The following is a 19,966-nucleotide window of genomic DNA, read 5'->3' as shown; positions in this document are numbered from 1 at the left end:
GTAATGAGAATACCGAGATGAATGGAGCAGTTCACTCTGCTCTGAGTGATTGATTGAAGCTGTTTTCATCTCTGTGGGGTGTTCTTTTTTGGCTAAAATAACTTTTCACTCAGAAATCTCCTACACGGGCATATACCGCCTCCCGTGACACTCAACCCATATATATGTTTAACCTAGATAAGGGGTTGAAACTTGATGTCTCCACTTCCCTGTTCTCTCCCGGCACCAGCAGTAATGGAATTATTTTTCACAGTTCACCTTTCTTCACTTTTTGTAAACTTGCCAAGTTTACCAGTGACAGGGTATGTAAGAAAGGAGAATAGCACCCAGGTGTGGGGGGCATATTCAGGATATTTTTCTGAGTTAACAGGAGTGCAGCCATGGAGCTGGGGGAAAATAAGGGAACTGGATCAACAAGCAAAATCTTGGGACAGCCCTGAGTAAGAAGGAGTTCAAACTGTGCAGTGAGTGTATCAGGAGGAGCTTTAGTCAGTATGAGCACATTGTCTTTAAAACATTTATCTTCACAACTCCTCTATAAAGAAATAGTATGTTATTATTCCATTCTTACCAAAGGAAACACAGGGAGACCACATACCTTGCCCTACGCCACATATTAACCCTGTTGAAGAGCAGGGAGTTGGACTGAACAGCCCTACTGAGGAGCGGAGGCACACACTCGGGACCACACAGTAAGATGTTCCACCTCATTCCCCCTGCAAAATCCAAACTCTTTTCTAAATCCCTCCCACCCCAAATTTCATGTTACTCTCTTCTGACATTTGTACACTCTCTCGGCAACTTTGAATTATGAGCAGGTGTCCTGGGTTTGGCCAGGACAGGGTTAATTTTCACCAGACTCCAGGAAGGGGCACAGCCGGGGGGTGGGGGCTGACCCCACCTGGCCAAACAGAGCCCGGTATTCCATACCATGTGACGTCACGCTGGGTTCCGGTGGGGGGGGAGCGGCGCGGCGGGAACGCACTCGCGGCTTGGGGCGGGCGCAGCGCCGGTCCGGTTTCGGGAGAGCGGCTGTTGTACGGTTCGTGGTTGTGTTTTCTCCTTATCTGTATCGTTGTTGTTCCTGTTTTCCCTCTGTTTGCTGTTCTGTTAAACTGCCCTTATCCCGACCCACCAGTTTCTGCCTCTTTCTTTCCATTCTCCTCCGCACGCCGGCGGGGGGAGGGGCGGCCGCGTGGTGCTTTTGTTGCCGGCGGCAGCCGAAACCAAAACATTAAATTGGCGCCCAGACGTGGAGCAGGGATAACGGCAGGGCTGAGCAGCGGGTGTTAAAACTGCTTTCTTACATTTTGTTAAATTTTGTTATACGCATTTTTCTGTGTTAAAATAGTCGCCGGTAAAAATGTTTCTGACTTTGATCAAATATCTCTGCTACGTAAATCCTTACTTGCTGTATGTGTTTGCCGCCGTGCTGTACCTCGGGAAAGAAGATCAGGATGATGATTTTGCTGTACTGTACGATATCGACTTATGATATGATAACATCACTGTGCATGAAATTAGTCTTGTATTTGCATGCGGCACTGCGGTCATTTCCGTACCTCGGATCCTATGTCTTAGATTTTGTTAATAATCAAACCCAGTCTGTGGGGAAAACCGAAGGGGATACCTTCCCCCACTCTTTCGCCCCCCCCCCTCTCTCCCTCAGGCTGGTCCTAACTGCTTTTGAGAATTTCGAGTACCCGTGGGATGCTCAGGGCAGCACTCTCCTTTTGTTATGCCTCCTGAATGGGTTGCAGGTTTTGTTTAGGGTTAAGCAAGTCGTTAAGAACATCGTGCAGAGACCTGCCCCGGGGCCGGATAGCTGTGAGTGGCTGGGTGTGTGGGACAGCATGGGCAGATGTCTAGAGCAGTGGGCACCTGCGGTGTGTTTTAAACTCACCCCTGAACAAATACAGAATCCGGACAATCTGGTAAAATATCTGAAAAAAGTGTGCTGCCACCCTGGGAATTCCAGAGAGACACAGATCACCACAATGTGCTGGGGTCTGGCCCATGCCTACCGAGCCATGTTCAACACTGTTCAGTGCCTTAAAGGGGAAAGGGGGGGAAGCGAAGCGGCAGGCGCTGCAACTGGCGCTGCCCCCCCAGCCGGCCCTGCAGCCCCTCCAGCCCAGCAGGCAGTCCCAGCCCCCCTGACCGGCACCACCGCTGCTGCAGCCACAGCTGCAGGGTCTGCCTCGGTTTCCCCAGCGGGCACAGCAGCTGCTCCAGCCCCAGCTCCAGCCACAGGCACAGTGACTGAGCCCAGTGACCAACCTGTGCAGGTAGCAGTCGCCCCCGTAAAACTAAAGAAAGACGCAAAGAGAGCGGATCGCTCTGGGAGGGATGATGATGAGCCAGGGTCATCACGGGAGATAGAGACAGAGATCATCACCCGGTCCCTGTCCCTGGGCGAGCTGCGAGACATGCGGAAAGATTTCAGCCGCCACCCAGGCGAGCACATTGCCACCTGGCTGCTGCGGTGCTGGGATAATGGGGCCAGCAGCTTGGAGTTAGAGGGCAAGGAAGCCAAGCAGCTGGGATCCCTGGCCAGGGATGGGGGCATTGACAAGGCCATTGGGAAAAAGGAACAAGTCCTCAGCCTCTGGAGGAGACTTCTCTCAGGGGTGAGGGAGAGATACCCCTTCAGTGACGATTTTGTATGCTATCCTGGCAAGTGGACCAATATGGAAAGGGGTATTCAGTACTTGAGGGAATTGGCTGTGCGGGAGCTGGTTTACTGTGACACAGACGATGAGCAGGTACCCACAGACCCAGATGAACTCCAGTGCTCACAATCCATGTGGAGGAAGTTTGTGCGGAGTGCACCCTCCTCGCATGCCAACTCACTGGCAGTTGTAAACTGGAAAGGTAAAGACACACCAACAGTGGACGAGGTGGCTGTCAGACTCCGCCAATATGAGGAAAGTCTCTCTTCCTCCCTTGTCTCAGCTGTAAATAAATTGTCCCAGAAGGTCCAGCGACTCGAACAGAGTATGTCCTACTCCCCACCTGTACGGGCCAGTGTCTCAGCTATTAGGGGCAAGCGTTTCTCTGCTCAGGAGAGGGAATACAGAGGCTATACACCCCGGGGCACCCTGTGGTTCTACTTGCGTGACCACGGAGAGGACATGAGGAAGTGGGATGGAAAACCCACCTCAAGTCTAGAGGCCCGAGTACGTGAGTTGCGAGGTAAAACAATCACCAAAGGGGATTCTGTTAGGAAAAGTGCCGCTCCAGTTTCCAAAAGCCAGCTCTCCAGACCAGGTAGAAAGTTTGACCTTGATTCTGATCCTCTGGAGGGGACCTCCAAGTCATTTTTACAGCAGGTGAGCAGCAATTTCTCTGACGAGGATTAGAGGGGCCCTGCCTCCAGCCAGGTGGAGGAAAGGGACAACCGTGTCTATTGGACGGTGTGGATTCGGTGGCCTGGCACGTCAGATCCACAAGAGTATAAAGCTCTAGTGGACACTGGTGCACAGTGTACTTTAATGCCATCAGAGTTCAAAGGGTCAGAGTCCATTTGCATTTCGGGAGTGACAGGGGGGTCCCAAGAGCTGAGTCTACTGGAGGCTGAAGTGAGCCTCACTGGGCAGGACTGGCAGAAGCACCCCATTGTAACTGGCCCCGAGGCTCCGTGCATCCTTGGGATAGACTATCTTAGGAGAGGCTATTTCAAGGACCCAAAGGGGTATCGGTGGGCTTTTGGCATAGCTGCTGTGGAGACGGAAGAAATTAAACAGCTGTCCATTTTGCCTGGTCTCTCGGAGGATCCTTCCGTTGTGGGGTTGCTGAGGGTTGAAGAACAACAGGTACCCATCACAACCACAACGGTGCACCGGCGACAGTATCGTACCAACCGAGACTCCCTTCTCCCCATTCATCAGCTGATCCGCCAGCTGGAGAGTCAAGGAGTGATCAGTAAAACTCGCTCACCCTTTAATAGTCCCATATGGCCAGTGAGAAAATCTACTGGAGAGTGGAGACTGACAATAGACTACCGTGGCCTGAATGAAGTCACACCACCGCTGAGTGCTGCTGTGCCAGACATGCTAGAACTTCAATATCAGCTGGAGTCAAAGGCAGCCAAGTGGTATGCGACAATTGACATCGCTAATGCATTCTTCTCCATCCCTTTGGCAGCAGAGTGCAGGCCACAGTTTGCTTTCACCTGGAGGGGCATCCAGTACACCTGGAATCGACTGCCCCAGGGGTGGAAACACAGTCCCACCATTTGCCATGGACTAATCCAGACTGCACTGGAAAAGGGTGAAGCCCCAGAACATCTGCAGTACATCGATGACATCATTATATGGGGCGACACAGCGGAGGAAGTTTTTGAGAAAGGGAAGAAAATAGTTCAAATCCTTCTGAAAGCCGGTTTCGCCATTAAGCGAAGTAAAGTCAAGGGACCTGCGCAAGAGATCCAGTTTTTGGGAATAAAATGGCAGGATGGGCGCCGTCAAATCCCATTGGATGTCATCAACAAAATAGCAGCTATGTCTCCACCAACCAGCAAAAAGGAAGCACAGGCCTTCCTGGGTGTTGTGGGTTTTTGGAGGATGCACATCCCAAATTACAGCCAAATTGTGAGTCCTCTGTACCACGTGACCCGGAAGAAGAATGATTTTGAATGGGGCCCTGAGCAACGACAGGCATTTGAACAGATTAAACGGGAGATAGTTCATGCCGTAGCCCTTGGTCCAGTCCGGTCAGGGCAAGATGTTAAAAACGTGCTCTACACCGCAGCCGGGGAGAATGGCCCAACCTGGAGTCTCTGGCAGAAAGCACCAGGGGAGACTCGAGGTCGACCCCTGGGGTTCTGGAGCCGGGGATACAAAGGATCCGAGGCCCGCTATACTCCCACTGAAAAAGAGATTCTGGCAGCATATGAAGGCGTTCGAGCTGCTTCAGAAGTGGTCGGCACTGAAGCACAGCTCCTCCTAGCTCCACGATTGCCGGTCCTGGGCTGGATGTTCAAAGAGAGGGTCCCTTCTACGCATCATGCCACCGATGCTACGTGGAGTAAGTGGGTCGCTCTGATCACCCAGCGCGCCCGAATGGGAAACCCCAGTCGCCCAGGAATTCTGGAGGTCATCATGGACTGGCCAGAAGGCAAAGATTTTGGAGCATCGCCAGAGGAGGAGGTGACACGTGCTGAAGAGGCCCCACTGTATAACCAGCTGCCAGAAGATAAGAAAGAGTATGCCCTGTTCACGGATGGGTCCTGTCGCATTGTGGGGAAGCAGCGGAGGTGGAAGGCTGCTGTATGGAGCCCTACACGACAAGTCGCGGAAACTGCTGAGGGAGAAGGTGAGTCCAGCCAGTTTGCAGAGGTGAAAGCCATCCAGCTGGCTTTAGACATTGCCAGTCGAGAGAAGTGGCCAGTGCTCTATCTTTACACCGACTCTTGGATGGTGGCCAATGCCTTGTGGGGGTGGCTGCAGCAATGGAAGAAGAACAACTGGCAGCGCAGAGGCAAACCTATCTGGGCTGCCCCATTGTGGCAAGATATTGCTGCCCGGCTAGAGCAGTTGGCTGTAAAAGTCCGTCACGTGGACGCCCACGTCCCTAAGAGTCGGGCCACTGAAGAACATCAAAACAACCACCAGGTAGATCAGGCTGCTAAGATTGAAGTGGCTCAGGTGGATCTGGACTGGCAACATAAGGGTGAACTCTTTATAGCTCGGTGGGCCCATGACACCTCGGGCCACCAAGGAAGAGACGCGACATACAGATGGGCTCGTGACCGAGGGGTGGACTTGACCATGGACACTATTGCACAGGTTATCCATGAATGTGAGACATGCGCTGCAATCAAGCAAGCCAAGCGGGTAAAGCCTCAGTGGTATGGAGGACGATGGCTAAAATATAAATATGGGGAGGCTTGGCAGATTGACTACATCACACTGCCACAAACCCGCCAAGGCAAGCGCTATGTACTCACAATGGTGGAGGCCACCACCGGATGGCTGGAAACCTACCCTGTGCCCCATGCCACCGCCCGGAATACCATCCTGGGCCTGGAAAAACAAGTCCTGTGGCGACATGGCACTCCCGAAAGAATCGAGTCGGACAACGGGACTCACTTTCGCAACAGCCTCATAGACACCTGGGCCAAAGAACACGGCATTGAGTGGGTGTATCATATCCCCTACCATGCACCAGCCTCGGGAAAGATCGAACGTTACAATGGGCTGCTAAAAACCACTTTGAGGGCAATGGGGGGTGGGACTTTCAAAAATTGGGATACCCATTTAGCAAAGGCCACCTGGTTGGTTAACACCAGAGGGTCCACCAACCGGGCTGGTCCTGCCCAGTCAAAACCTCAGCGCCCCGTAGAAGGGGATAAAGTCCCTGTAGTGCACATGCGGAACATGTTAGGGAAGACAGTTTGGGTTAGTCCTGCCTCGGGCAAAGGCAAGCCCGTCCGTGGGATTGCTTTTGCTCAAGGACCTGGGTGTACCTGGTGGGTAATGCGAAAGGATGGGGAAGTCCGATGTGTACCTCATGGGGATTTGATTTTAGGGGAGAATAGTCCATAAATAAATTGTATAAAGTTAGTTGTTAAATAACCCTGTCACTGTCTGTTATCACTGTTATAATTGTTATATTTTGTACCAGTAGTAGCATAGTAAGAATCGTCCAGATTAAAGAAGGATGGACTTTTTCGATGAAAACCTAGCAGAGCACAGCGATGATGGAACTGGACCTGGTTTTCAACAACTGGCATCCAGCAACTTCATCAAGATCAACATCTCCTGCAGACTGTGGGCACGGGCTGCACCAGATACATCAGCCGTGAGCTCCGGATGCAGCAAGTGACCGCCCATCACCACACATCACCTCTCCCGCCATGGAAGACCATTACGACAGATGGAGCCTGAAGTCATGGATTAAATGAACTCAACGGACACTTTAGAGTGATGATCCATAGATTAAAGGAATGATATCTGGAGACAGGAGAAGTGGTGGTGATCAACTGGACAATGGGGGACCTGGGCATGACGTAGATGGTATGGAATAAGGGGTGGATAATGTCCTGGGTTTGGCCAGGACAGGGTTAATTTTCACCAGACTCCAGGAAGGGGCACAGCCGGGGGGTGGGGGCTGACCCCACCTGGCCAAACAGAGCCCGGTATTCCATACCATGTGACGTCACGCTGGGTTCCGGTGGGGGGGGAGCGGCGCGGCGGGAACGCACTCGCGGCTTGGGGCGGGCGCAGCGCCGGTCCGGTTTCGGGAGAGCGGCTGTTGTACGGTTCGTGGTTGTGTTTTCTCCTTATCTGTATCGTTGTTGTTCCTGTTTTCCCTCTGTTTGCTGTTCTGTTAAACTGCCCTTATCCCGACCCACCAGTTTCTGCCTCTTTCTTTCCATTCTCCTCCGCACGCTGGCGGGGGGAGGGGCGGCCGCGTGGCGCTTTTGTTGCCGGCGGCAGCCGAAACCAAAACAGCAGGTATTAATCTTTCTGTGGGAAAGACAGCCAAGGAGTAAAGCCCAGATAACCTTGGGCAGGCAGAGGGGCAGCGATGGGAGTGTGGAGGCAGTTAGGACACAAACACGCAGCCTATGCACGTAGAGCAACAAGCCAACACGCTCACAACACACACACTTCTGCTCTTCCTGGTGGATAGTGATCAGAGCATCTGAGAAGTGAAAAACCAAAGCCGAACACCTTTGCTTTACGAAGACAAAATACATACTAGGTGGGCTGTGCCGAACAGCCAAACGTGTCTCTATAACTCCAACACTGAACATACTGAGCAGAAATAACTAGATCCTTGCTAACTTTTACAGCCCATCCTTTCTCTGCTTTATCAAACTCTTCATCTTCACTACAGGATTCTGTCCAAGGTTTGTCAATCATCAAAACAACTGCTCTCAGTGATGACAACCTCCCCTGCAGAAAGACTTACAAGCTTTGCTACTGACACAACTTCTGGAATTCAGTAACCCTACCATCTGTATTTCCTTGATCTCACACACGGGAGCAGTTAGAAGAGCTAATTTTCCTCCACCTCAAGCAGACCCCCTTGCTATGCCAGCTTTCTTCTCACCTAAGTCAAGGTTGCACCAACCTCTTGCAATCCTTCTACCACTGTGTATGATCAAACACAGTGAATGTTAGACCTATGGCACACAGTTAACTCCAGCGCCTGCTGCTGGTTGCAGAACAGCTGAGCTATGGTAGCATTGTAGGTAACACAGATTCTGAGTTTAGATTTACAAAAACTGAATAGCTTTGTGGCCATCACTCTGTTTCCTGGCTATCAAGAATCTGATGCTCTGCGAATACTTGAGGCACCAACACGCAACCATGCTGCTGTATCAGCCAAGTTTTGGGACGCTGTTTGTTCCCTTACCAGCTCCTTGCTGGTCCATGTTTAACTGGTTCCCTCTAACAGTCTTGCAGGCACTATTTATGAGGTAACTGGCACATTCAGATCATGGAAGCCTCGGGAGTTCAAAAGAGGAATAAAAGTTTGGGGTACTTTTCGTTCTTGGCCATTCAGAACAATTCAGAAACGCAGAAAATTATTTCTATCTAACCCTTGTTCAGTACCGTTCCTGTATGTCCCAAGTCTCAATCCAGGTTTTGTTGTTCTTTACAGCTGTACATCGGTACACAAAGAGCTAAATGAAGACTCACAGGATATTGAGAACAAGCCTGTAATCCTGCCTCCCAGACTGTATGTGAGCTGAGCTATTTTTTTTTTCCAGCTACTGATTAAGTATTTTGTCAAAACCAAAACCAGTGTGATTTTAATGAAAGTACCCAGATTTAGTCTAGCTGAGCAGACAGATTATGTATTTAATTGCAAATGGGCTGTAAACATCCGAGATCTTTACGTATGGAGAAAATAATAGTATCTACATTCAGAAATTTGAGTGAAGCTTGGGTTTTTACATGATTGATCTGGAAAAATCAAAGTGATATATTTTGATCTCTTGGTATTTTTCTGATATCTCCTGATCAGTTTAATTTGAAGGTGAAAACATAAACGTATGTTAGAGATATCCAGAGATATCCATCTCTGTGCAATTTGTCTGAAAAAGCAAATAATTTCTTGCAACATAATAAACCCCATAAAAATAAGAGGTTTGTTTTAGACTTTACCTTTCTTACAGAAGAAAAAATCCTCCTCAGATGAAGGATTACAACTACTTTTGCTACAATATGCTTATAAATATAGAAAGATAAATCACAACAAAACTATTTACATCAAGCCATCTAATAGCATATTTATGAAGGTTTGTTTGGAGAAGTATTTGCTAATTAAATATACTATTTATCACCTACCTATGATTTTTATCACCTACTCAGTAGGCTATCTTTCTGGAGCTTCACCTACTAAATTTGTAGCATGCTGAACAACTATTATTTCTGAAAATTAATAATCCCAGATTTTTTTTTCCTATTCTTCTTATGCTGGCATTTTCTGTAAAATCAAACTGAGATTTATGACAGGAAAGATTATTTCTGAAACTTAAGAGTAAATTTGTAAATGATGATGGGTTTAATGGATTAAAAACCTAATTCCTTCAGTATCGCAGGCCTAGAAAAAAAGTTGTTTTACTTTGAACCATCAAAAAGTATGTGATTTTGTGTGATTTCTGAAAGGGGAATAAGATCCCAAGATAACAATTTCAATATCATAGCAAATTTCTATTGTAGAAAAGCTAGGAATTTTATACCTGATACTTTTTATCTGTCTTTGGTTTTGGGAATGCCAATCACTAGTCCGTTTGTAATTTTGCTTTAAAAAAAACTTGGAGTCACGGTAACCACACCACTTGCCTTCTCGAGAAGCTTCCAAAGTATCCCAAAGTGGTTTTCTACCATAGGTGTTACATGCATCTTAAGACACTCTGCAAAACAATTTAATGCTTTATTACAGTACATTATTTGGATAATATTCAAAATTTACTCAAGGTTGCCTCTTCCATGAAACCTAATGGTTCCTGTCCTTTTTTTTCCCTCTCTCAAGTAGCCTCCTCCCTTTTTTCTGTCTCCTTTATCATAGTTTTCTACTCCATTGTCCCCACACCCATTAATTTTTGCCTTCACCAAAGATCATTAATACTTCCCTCTTCTTGTACACCCTTTAAAATTCTTCTTCAAAGTGTCACCCAAAAATTGGACACAACAGAGACCAGCACTGTAGGAAAGCTGCAGGGTATAACATGAAGGCTTTGCCCTCTCAGACATAGCAAATTATGCGCTCTCTGTTTGGTTCTATGCAGCAGTTGGAAGAAGCAGTGAAGCTGGCACCTTGTCACTGTACTGTGGCAGAGACAAGGAAGAATCCGCCTCTAATTCTTTTTGACACAAAAGGAGACAGGAGAGAGAAAAACCATGACCACCTTGATCTGCATTTCCCCCTTCCTGCGAGAGCAGAATGACAGTGATGTTTCCTGCATGTGGTGGCTGAGCAGAAGAAAAGTCAGGCATAGCTGAAATACTGAACATTCCCAAGAAAATACCTAATAGTCCTCAGAGTATCGTCCATAGCTCAGAAATACCTTAAAAGAAAGGAAAGTAGCCTTTAACCCAGTCGAATCAATGCCTGTCATAAACATTACATTTCCTTTGAAAGTTTGTATCACTGTACTTTTACCTTGTCAGCAACATTGCCAAGTACTAACTGTACTTCTCTTATTATCAAAACAAAGAAATACTTCTATCCTCAGGACTTCCAGCTGCAAATTAAACAAAAGAGAATTAAAAAAACCGTAAACTATAAATGAAAGTGTGACTGGAATTTCTTTCTGAAAACACCGTACTGAGTTCCTAACGAGCTTCTAGCAGAGAAAGCTCTTTCAAATTACTTCTACCTAGTGGTTTAATGATAGATACCCTCACCTTCTTGAATTTTACTGTTGCACAGGGAGTTCAGCGTGTTGTCCGTCTGTGCTTTACCTCCTATTTTCTTCATAATTTGCAGATATACTCTAAAAATCATTGGGAATTTCCAACTTAAGTGAAAAAACATGCAGATCTAAGTTCCACAAAGGTAGCCGTGTCTAACAGTCTCTAGCAAACACAACACAGCTGACAGCTGAATGTTACAAATGGGGCCTCATAAACAGGGCTTAACAATTTTGTTTAAGATCACAAGTTCCCAACCAACACTTGAGCCACAGAAGAATGTCCATTAGCTGCTATAAAAGCAAAATTGGTAGGGCTTTGTGATTCAGTGGAGGGCCTCAAAGGCACACACGTGCAGACACACCAACACACTGAAGAGCGGTATAAATTCTTCAATTTTAATAATTACCACTCTTTTTTCTTCCTCTCACTAATACGAAAACTTGTTTCATTTCAGTTAAAAACATTTTTTCTGTTCTACATTTAATCATGTTCACTTTTCTTTCCAGTTTAGCTCCCACTATTCTCTTTACATAGCATCCAGTATGATTTTATATTGTGAAGAAAAAAAAGTTCTGTAGCTAGAGTTGTTTTGTCCTACTGTTGTTTTCTGTAATCTTTGTTCGATACATGGAAAGATGCTAACCTTTCTGTGCTATCTTAACCGCAGTGATCTGGGAGCAAAGCAAATGAGATTTAGGAGATATGTTTCCGTTGTCATTATTAAACTTCATATGCTTTGCTATGTAGACAACGTGTTTTATTTCTCTTAACTTGAAAGAGGTTTCTGTCTTATTGTTGCAATTTATTAAGGGCAAACAATCTAGGGCTTATAATAGGCCTGTAGGCAGAACAAAGCCCTTGTCAAATGGCTGCTCAGCTGGGTAGCATGTAAATGTGCAAAAAGAACTGTTCCGTTCAAAGACACTAGACATGCCTTTTAAATAAAACATCTCATATAATTGAGAGTTGCCATTTAAGTGTTGTGTTGCAAATGTTAATTTAAAAAAAAATTAATATAACTGAAGAAATAGAGTTGCAGTGTATTCTTGGTAAACTCTCCTAATAAGCAAAACCCCTCGTATCACTAAGGTTTTTATGAGAGCCTGAATACTGTATGTTTCTAGAATGGCAGTTTATTGTCATTGTGTATCACCATGTTATGCAAGTCAGGGTAAGTTTACTGATTGCTGAACTCACCTGGTCAGCCCACGTAAACTAGATCTTATCCAAGACATATTATTGGGTTTCTTTTTAATATAAGAGATCATTCTGCCTGTTCCTTTGACATAGTATTGTGTCTCAAAAAGTAAGACAGTGTCTCATTCTACAGCTCATTTAAAATTTCTCATTATGTGCCTCCTTTGCAAGAGCTGAAATTAAAATGACAGATAAAGATAACAACACACTAGACTTTTTTTTCATGCACTGGTCCACTTGGGCACAGGCAGTTCTTTTTTTTCCTCTTCTGTTGAAATGGATAATCAGGACAGTATCATCAATTAGATTTTTCACTTTAACTTTTTGTAGTGTTTCCAGACTTCACTATTTGGCAAAGACAATTGGGACAGATTTCTTTATTTTTTCCTCTGGCCTAAAACTCAAAACCCCCCACTTCCCAAACTGTTACCACCGAAGAGTTTATTAAATGGCTGAAAAAGACAGCTGGTCCCACCATCTGTTAAAAATTTTCAGGGGCCAAATGAAACAGGTTACACCTTTAGCCATGCCAAGTCTTCCAATACCCCCTCCCTCTCACAGCCTGTGGAGGGCTAATCTGAATTTCACGCTCTGATTTTGCTATTGCTAATGTCTGAGCTTCTTATGTGTGCTTCTTGTAGTTGCTTATATTAGTTCTCTAGCAGTAACAAAAGCTCCCCTCTCCTTTCAACCTAGCTCATTTGCAATCAACGGAATCCTAGGTCTATAGCCTCCTTTACAATAAGATACTGTACCTTGAAGGAAACCCACTGAGAACCTAATATCTGACTTTTTGGAGCAACAGAGAAAACCAGGGGTACATCTCTCTTGTTTTGCAGCCACTTTTCTATAAATGCTAATGGAAGTAATTCAGATGTGCCAACAAAGACAGAATCTGCAACACACTGCAGGTGTGAGGGGGCTGAAACAAAAGGGATGCTAACCCTAATGGTATTTCTTGTCATTAACAATTCTTTGATGTTCATACTCGAGGCTCTCTTTTATCTTGGAGTTTTTCAGCCATCTTTGTTAACATGCAGTGCAACTAAATCTTTTTCTCCCTAACCTTTAAAGACATCTGCAAAATGTTTATGCTAAGTTAGTTTCCATAGCATCTTCCTGTAACACACATTGAAGCAAAATGAGATAAAGCTTGCAAGGTTATTATTAAAACATCAGTAAGTTTCTATCATTAAGTGAAAGGAGCAGATCAATAAAAAGAAGCTCTTAATGTTACTTTAATAAGGATGAGTTTCTTGTAACAGTACTGGGGATTAACTTCAGTGTAATAGAAGCGGTGTTTATAATATAGCAGCTCTGTTGATAAGAGCCAGTTTGTTTTACTTGTACTCATTAAAAAAGGAAATTAAAATATCAGTAAGTTCCTATACTAAAGAAGCTTTCACAATATAATATATTTAAGGACATTCTAATTTTCCAGAAGGGATTTCTCTACCACTAAGTGGGCAATGGCATTCAGTCAAGGCGCTGTGGGTGGAGTTTCTCCGTATCCACCTGTCTTTTCATGACTTACAGATGGAAAAACACTGTGTCTTTTAAAATGTTCAACGCAGTAGGATGACAGTAAAATGAAATGAACAATCAAAGCACTTGAGATGCCAATCTGAACTACTGCACAGCACTACTAGCAGACCCAGCATTTTGCTTGCATCCCATCGGTCATGTCCTGTTAGATCACATCCCATTTTATCACAGTCTGTTGCATTATTGTTGCAGCATGCTGGAATGTTAAATGAGCAACATAATCAATCAATACCAATTTCCAATTGGAATTCAGCTCTAAATCTGCACTGAGTTAAAAATGCTGAAGACTGTAATACAAGTTATCAAAAGATAGTTTTATGAAGCCTCCCATTTTGTTTTTCTTTCAAAACTTCATTTCTAACAGATCAATTTAATCAAATAAATTAAATCTGTGCCTGCATTAAGTACAGCATTTATTTTTGAATTTGGATGTAAACTTCCATCACACATCCTATAGAACAAGAAGGTAAAGAACAGTGGCTACACTAATAGTTTTTTATTCTTTTACAGCTTACTTTCATCTTGAGGCATAAAGGCAAACTAGGAACAGTGTAGTTAATATGTGGTCTTGTCCCAAGTTTCAGCTCTATGGATTGATGGACCGAGCTGCTTCTCTTGTTTCATCTACAGGATTCAGCAGTCTTAGAAATGTGTATCGGAATTACGGAGCTTAGATTATTGACAGTCTTTTCAAATTAACAGATTATTTTCAAAGATTTTTCTTGCAGCAGCACTGAGGAGCACTCATTCCTGGGGTGACAGAAATTACAGAACTAAAAGTTTCTGTTTCAAAGATTTTGTGATCTCAGTAAGAGCTCTTCTGTCACAGAAGCCTTTACATAATCCCTCCCACTGCATTAACTGTGTTAATTTGTTGCTTGTAACAGGGAGCCGCAGCAAGAACAAAACACTGAATAAACTACGCCACACAACTTTGTGGAAGTACCTCCTCTGCATTCCTCTCCCGTTGCCAAAGGCTCCCACGTAGCACCTCCATACCATCATGTCCTGGCTCTACAGCAATGCCATACTGCAGCACCCAGCTTTCAGAGGATCGCTTCCACCAGAACCACAACACCCTGCTCCCTCTGATCTGGCCTCACCCACCGCCACCAGTGCACTACACAGCATGGTGCACCAGTTCTGCTATTCCAGTTTTAGACAGGTCTTCATCAGAGACTTGCCATGATCAGTAGCACAACAATTTTGGGAAACATCCCTGCCAGGCCTCCCTTCGTCCCTCCTTCCCAAGGGGCGGCATCCAGTCTTTGTTGTGGCAATATTACTTTCACTGAGAGATAAAGATGAGACCTTCAAGCCTACTTTTCACTGGTGATGGGTCAGAAATTGGGACTTGGGTCTTTTGCAGAAACATGCAAATGTGTTGATCTACCTACTTGCCATCTCCATGAAATACTATTTAAATTATCGAAAAAAAGAATATCTCTCTTTAATTTTAAAAACCAGGCCTGCCAAACAAAAGCAAGGAATTTAATCTATTACCAGCCTGATCAATAATACATAATCTGATTTCCGGAAACATTACTCCAAGATGTGTTTTTCACTTCTCTGCTCCTATGTCCTCTAGCATCACAGCACGAGTACCACAGTAAACACTCCCCTGACAACACAATGTATATATTTACTGTTCTGACTAATACTCGATTTATACATGTAATAAAATAATTTCCAATAATTCTTGAGAACTCCATTAAGATGAGTCAGGGTGCTAGCCTCTGTTTAAAGGCACAGTGCACTATTATCATGAATTGTCAGCCTCCTCCCTTACTGGTCCTGGTGCCCAGCAAGAAGGGGACACAAAGACTCTCACTGAGTGCTCTAACCTTCAGCTCTGGCCCAGAGGACTGCTCCCCGGCCTTTAGTTTTCACAGCATCCTGTGCTACTTTTGTCAGCTCGGGAGTCCCGCTTTGCTGTCAAGCAGAAATACTTTCTGTTAACCAGGCGTTCTGCCACAACTCCTCCCAAGGTGAACAGTCTTAAAGAAACACTTACTTCTAGTATTAACAACAAAATTGACATTATTTCTCATATTTCGTTGTCAGAGTTAAAAGCAGGATGGATAAATTTATTACATGCCATGTCTTGTGCATATATTGGCACTTAAACTACTTACCTGTTTCTTATAGGATGATAATTTTGTGCCATATGGCTTTCTTTTTAATTGTATGTACTATGTGTATCTGGGTAATCAGAAGACATTTAAAAATGTCAGAACTTTGTTGTCTCTCAAAAATTTCCTTCCATTTTGAGGAAAAAAAAGGAATGAGAAATAAGAGCATGGTAGACTTCAGTTATTTATCTGATTGCTAACTATTTTACAATAAAAAAGCAAAAGCAATACCCCTATACAATTATAACTCTTACAAAAGGAGGGAATGAATTATTCAATCATAAAATCACTTTTTTTTTTTTAAAGGTGAAATTTTAAAATTGGGACTTAAATCCTATTTTACGTCAATGTAAATTTGTTGTGAAATAGCTAGTAGTACCACCCAGACATCATGACCTCCAGCCATTTGCTCCCACTGCGAAACTACCTTCTTAGTCCCACTCCACGAAATCACATAACTTCTTCCTAAATTAAGTATTTCCTAACTGTCACTAAAGAAGAAACTTGTAAAGAAACTCTACTTGCAGCAAAGGATCTGAGTTCTAAAACGTGAGATTTGATCATTTGTCCTCATACATGTGAAACCAAGCAAAGATCAATGGATTATGAAAAGTGACCATTGTGTATTAAAACGGCAGGCTTCAGGCATACGTGTACTGCACTATCAGAGACAGCCATATAACGAAGTATATGAAACTCCTCCTGTCTTCCTACTGTTTATTGAGTTCAGTATCAAATAAGAATAGACCTAAAGACACTACATATCTTTGATTTCTTATTTATTTTTAATTTTTAGTAGCTTCTATATTTAAAACCATACCTGTTTTTCACAATGATAGAAGATATATATATAAAAAAATTCCTTCACAATAATGGTTCTTGGTTATGACAATGAATGTTAAAGATTACCCAGTCAAGACTATCTTTAAATAAAATTTAACAGAAATTGAAGGGATCTAAATATAGAAAATAGCAACACTAGGAAATTCCTTACAAATCTTTGTAGTGTGCAACCATTTATACTGAATGAGAAGGCACTGGGGTATGTAAAATATAGCATAAAGAAAGTAAATCGGTAGCTCCCTTTTATACTCTGACAGCACAAGTCAGAAGGTCTCCAACTCAATTAAAAAGGACCACATTTAAACACATTGCCTTTATTTAAAACTAAAACAAATAATCCACTTTGTGTTTGCTTGCATGTGAGAGCCACACATAGCTCTTAGTACCACAGTGTACCAGAAGTCAGGAACTTTGTGGAATTAAAACCCAACGAGACAGTTGCTTGGAAGTATAAACATTCATAGTTCTATAAAATACAGAAAAATATAATTCAAGCATATCATGATATAAGCATTATGCTTATATTAGCAACTATGCTACATGACATAAGATAATCAGTAGTTGCCTGCTATTAGGAAGAAATTTTCCTTGCAGAAGATGACTTTGTAACTGTCCAGTGTGGTTTGCTTTCAGCACCCACCACTGAGAAATTTGGTTTTGACTGTCACCACCAAAAGGAAAATCATCTTCTGGTCTGATCGGACTTAGCAAAGTCTTTAGCTTTACTTTATTTATAGCCATATTTTCTAAGCTTCTAAGTAACAACAACTCCTTGGATGGCCCGATAGGGGCCACTTAAAAGACCTTCAGTGCACAAAGCCCTTTCCACCACTCTTACAGTGTACGGGCGAGGGAGGTCACCGTGGGGGCAAATTTAAGATGGTTGCAATTTACTCCTATTCTAAGGTTCCTTTACGTTACTAAAGTGATGTAAATGTTTAAGTGAGAAGCACGTTTAAAATTACCAGATGAAAGGGGCTAATCTCCAAAAGCTCCCTGCCTGATTTTTCTCGGCACAGAGAGAAGTTTTTAAGCTACCATAACTGAAAGGCAGAAACTGTCCTTAGCAAGAATGGATTTCTAGTGCCATTAAGGTCTACAGAAGGAATCTACTAAAATCCCTTGTTGAGCTTCACCCTTTTCGCCCCCATCTGCCGAAAACTAATATATTACACACTGTCTAAGAAATTTTCTTTTTCCTAACAGGATTTAAACTCTTTATTTTATAACATATTAAAAACAGGATATGTTATGATCTATTAAGCTAAATATATTAATATTTCAGCATAATATATGTGAAAAGCAATAAATCAGAACAATGTTCTAATGGTATGAAAACCAAATGAGAAAATCTCAGCAATTCACGTTGATCTGCTTGCAGTGACCACGATCATCCCACTGACTCACCTCCTGTATTCCTTTTCATGCACAAGTTAATCCACTCAAACAAAGACATCCATCAATGGGGAAACAGAAGTTCAACTCTTCAGCCAGTTTTAATGTGACTGCATGGCTCCACAGCAAGCTGAGGATATGGCCTTTAATAATCTAAAGGCATAGATGTACTCTAAAATGAGGATGAGGAAAGGCCACCTCAACGCAGTTTATAGTGAGAGTAAAGTGAATTGATCAAAAACAAATGAAGAAAGGGGATAAGTTATGGAATACTGAAGTGCACAGACTGGGTTTGTGCACAGTTTTTAGCCAAGAAGTAGCAAGAATGAAAACACACTACTCAACAGCAGCTTTTAGATAGGAACTTCAGTTCAAAAATACTAGTGACATTAAATTAATTTGAAAAATTATAGCAGATGTAGATAGTAGCATTGCATATAACAAGGAAAAAACTGTATTTTACCCTTTCCATGCAATTAAAGACTGCTTAAAATCTCTTTGAAGTCCATTTCTGATGGCTGAGATTGATAAAAGCTTGACAATTGGGACAAAGAAAAAAGAAGAAACCTAAGGAATGTACTTGAGGGGTGTTTGCATTTTACTTGTGCTTTGCTATTTAATGTTCTGATGCTGCTTTTATTAACTTGGGCCCCCATTCAGCAAAGCACTTCATCATGTGCTGACATATCATTGATGTCAGCGCGACTTAGGCTTTGGCTTAAGTGCTTCACTGAATTATATATTATTTTTCACTTTCCCTTACTTCTTTATGAAATTAATAGAACTACTCAGAGTAATGTATTAGTGTAAATTAAAATGTTGGTTTAGGCAGCTGACACAATACCTAACTGGAAGCCTGACTACCATTTAACTGAAACAACTGATAAACTCTAACTATGCATAATAATGATGTGAACTGCAGTAATTTTTCATGAGGTGTCATAACAAATACTCATTCTTCTTACATTTTGACAAAATGTAAAGAAACTGATCTGCACACATGCATTCATTTCAATTGCCATTCATATTTGCACTGTATTTTCTAATATCATTAATTTATCTGCAGCTACTCACCAATTCTCTGTTGTTAAAGGAGTCCCTAAATTTTAAAGGCTCTAAAGTCCACGCTCAGATGTACAGCAGAGGAGAATGAGCAGTGAACTGAAGGACTTCAGTCTCTGGCAGGACTTAATGATTTTGTTTCAATCTTCTGTCACATTTTGGGTGAAGGAGGAGTGAAGGATTGCTCTTCCTGGAGCAGCTGAATCCTTCTCTCATCCTCATCTGCCCTGCCTAACGTAATTTCTGTGTTATTTGGAATAGACAAAGCTTTTGCTGAACTATCTATTTCATTACCTTTTCTTCTTTCAAACCCTATTCTGGCTTAGGGATGCCCTGACTGTACTTGGGTCTCATTTCCCATGCCATCTTTCCTTTTCCTATGGTAAAAAAGATGGTGCCAGTGAACCCTGATAGTAAGAAATTCTGTAGCTGAAGGAACAGGTGTGAACTGCACCTCCATGAGGAAGAAGGTCTGTTAGCAGGGATCAGGGTAAACCCATTGAAAGGGAGATAAAAACAAGCACCATAATTAGACCTATATAATACATGGTCAGATTTAATCAGCATGGTTTCTCAAAAAAAAAAAAAAACAACCCACAATAATTTTTAGCAAATTTGTAAGGCATGAATATTTTATTTCCAAAAGTATTTGACAAGAGCTTGTACAGAAAAGAAGTAAAGAATTGTCACAGATCAAAACTGTGGCTCAGAAATGGAAAGTAAAGAGTAAGATGACATAGTCAGCTTCTGTCACAGGAATGGTTATCAGCAAAGCATCTCAACATTCCATAGAAAGTTACATGCTGTTTCATTAAGGATTTGGAAAGAAAATGAAAAGCAAGTAGAAACATTTGCAGGTGACCTTTTCTTTTCCTGCTACGCACAAGAGGGCTGTGGAAATGTAGGAATCACTGG

The sequence above is a fragment of the Opisthocomus hoazin genome, chromosome 9, assembly GCF_030867145.1.
Source record: "Opisthocomus hoazin isolate bOpiHoa1 chromosome 9, bOpiHoa1.hap1, whole genome shotgun sequence".
Taxonomy (NCBI): Eukaryota; Metazoa; Chordata; class Aves; order Opisthocomiformes; family Opisthocomidae; genus Opisthocomus; species Opisthocomus hoazin.
This window is presented reverse-complemented; position numbering follows the sequence as displayed.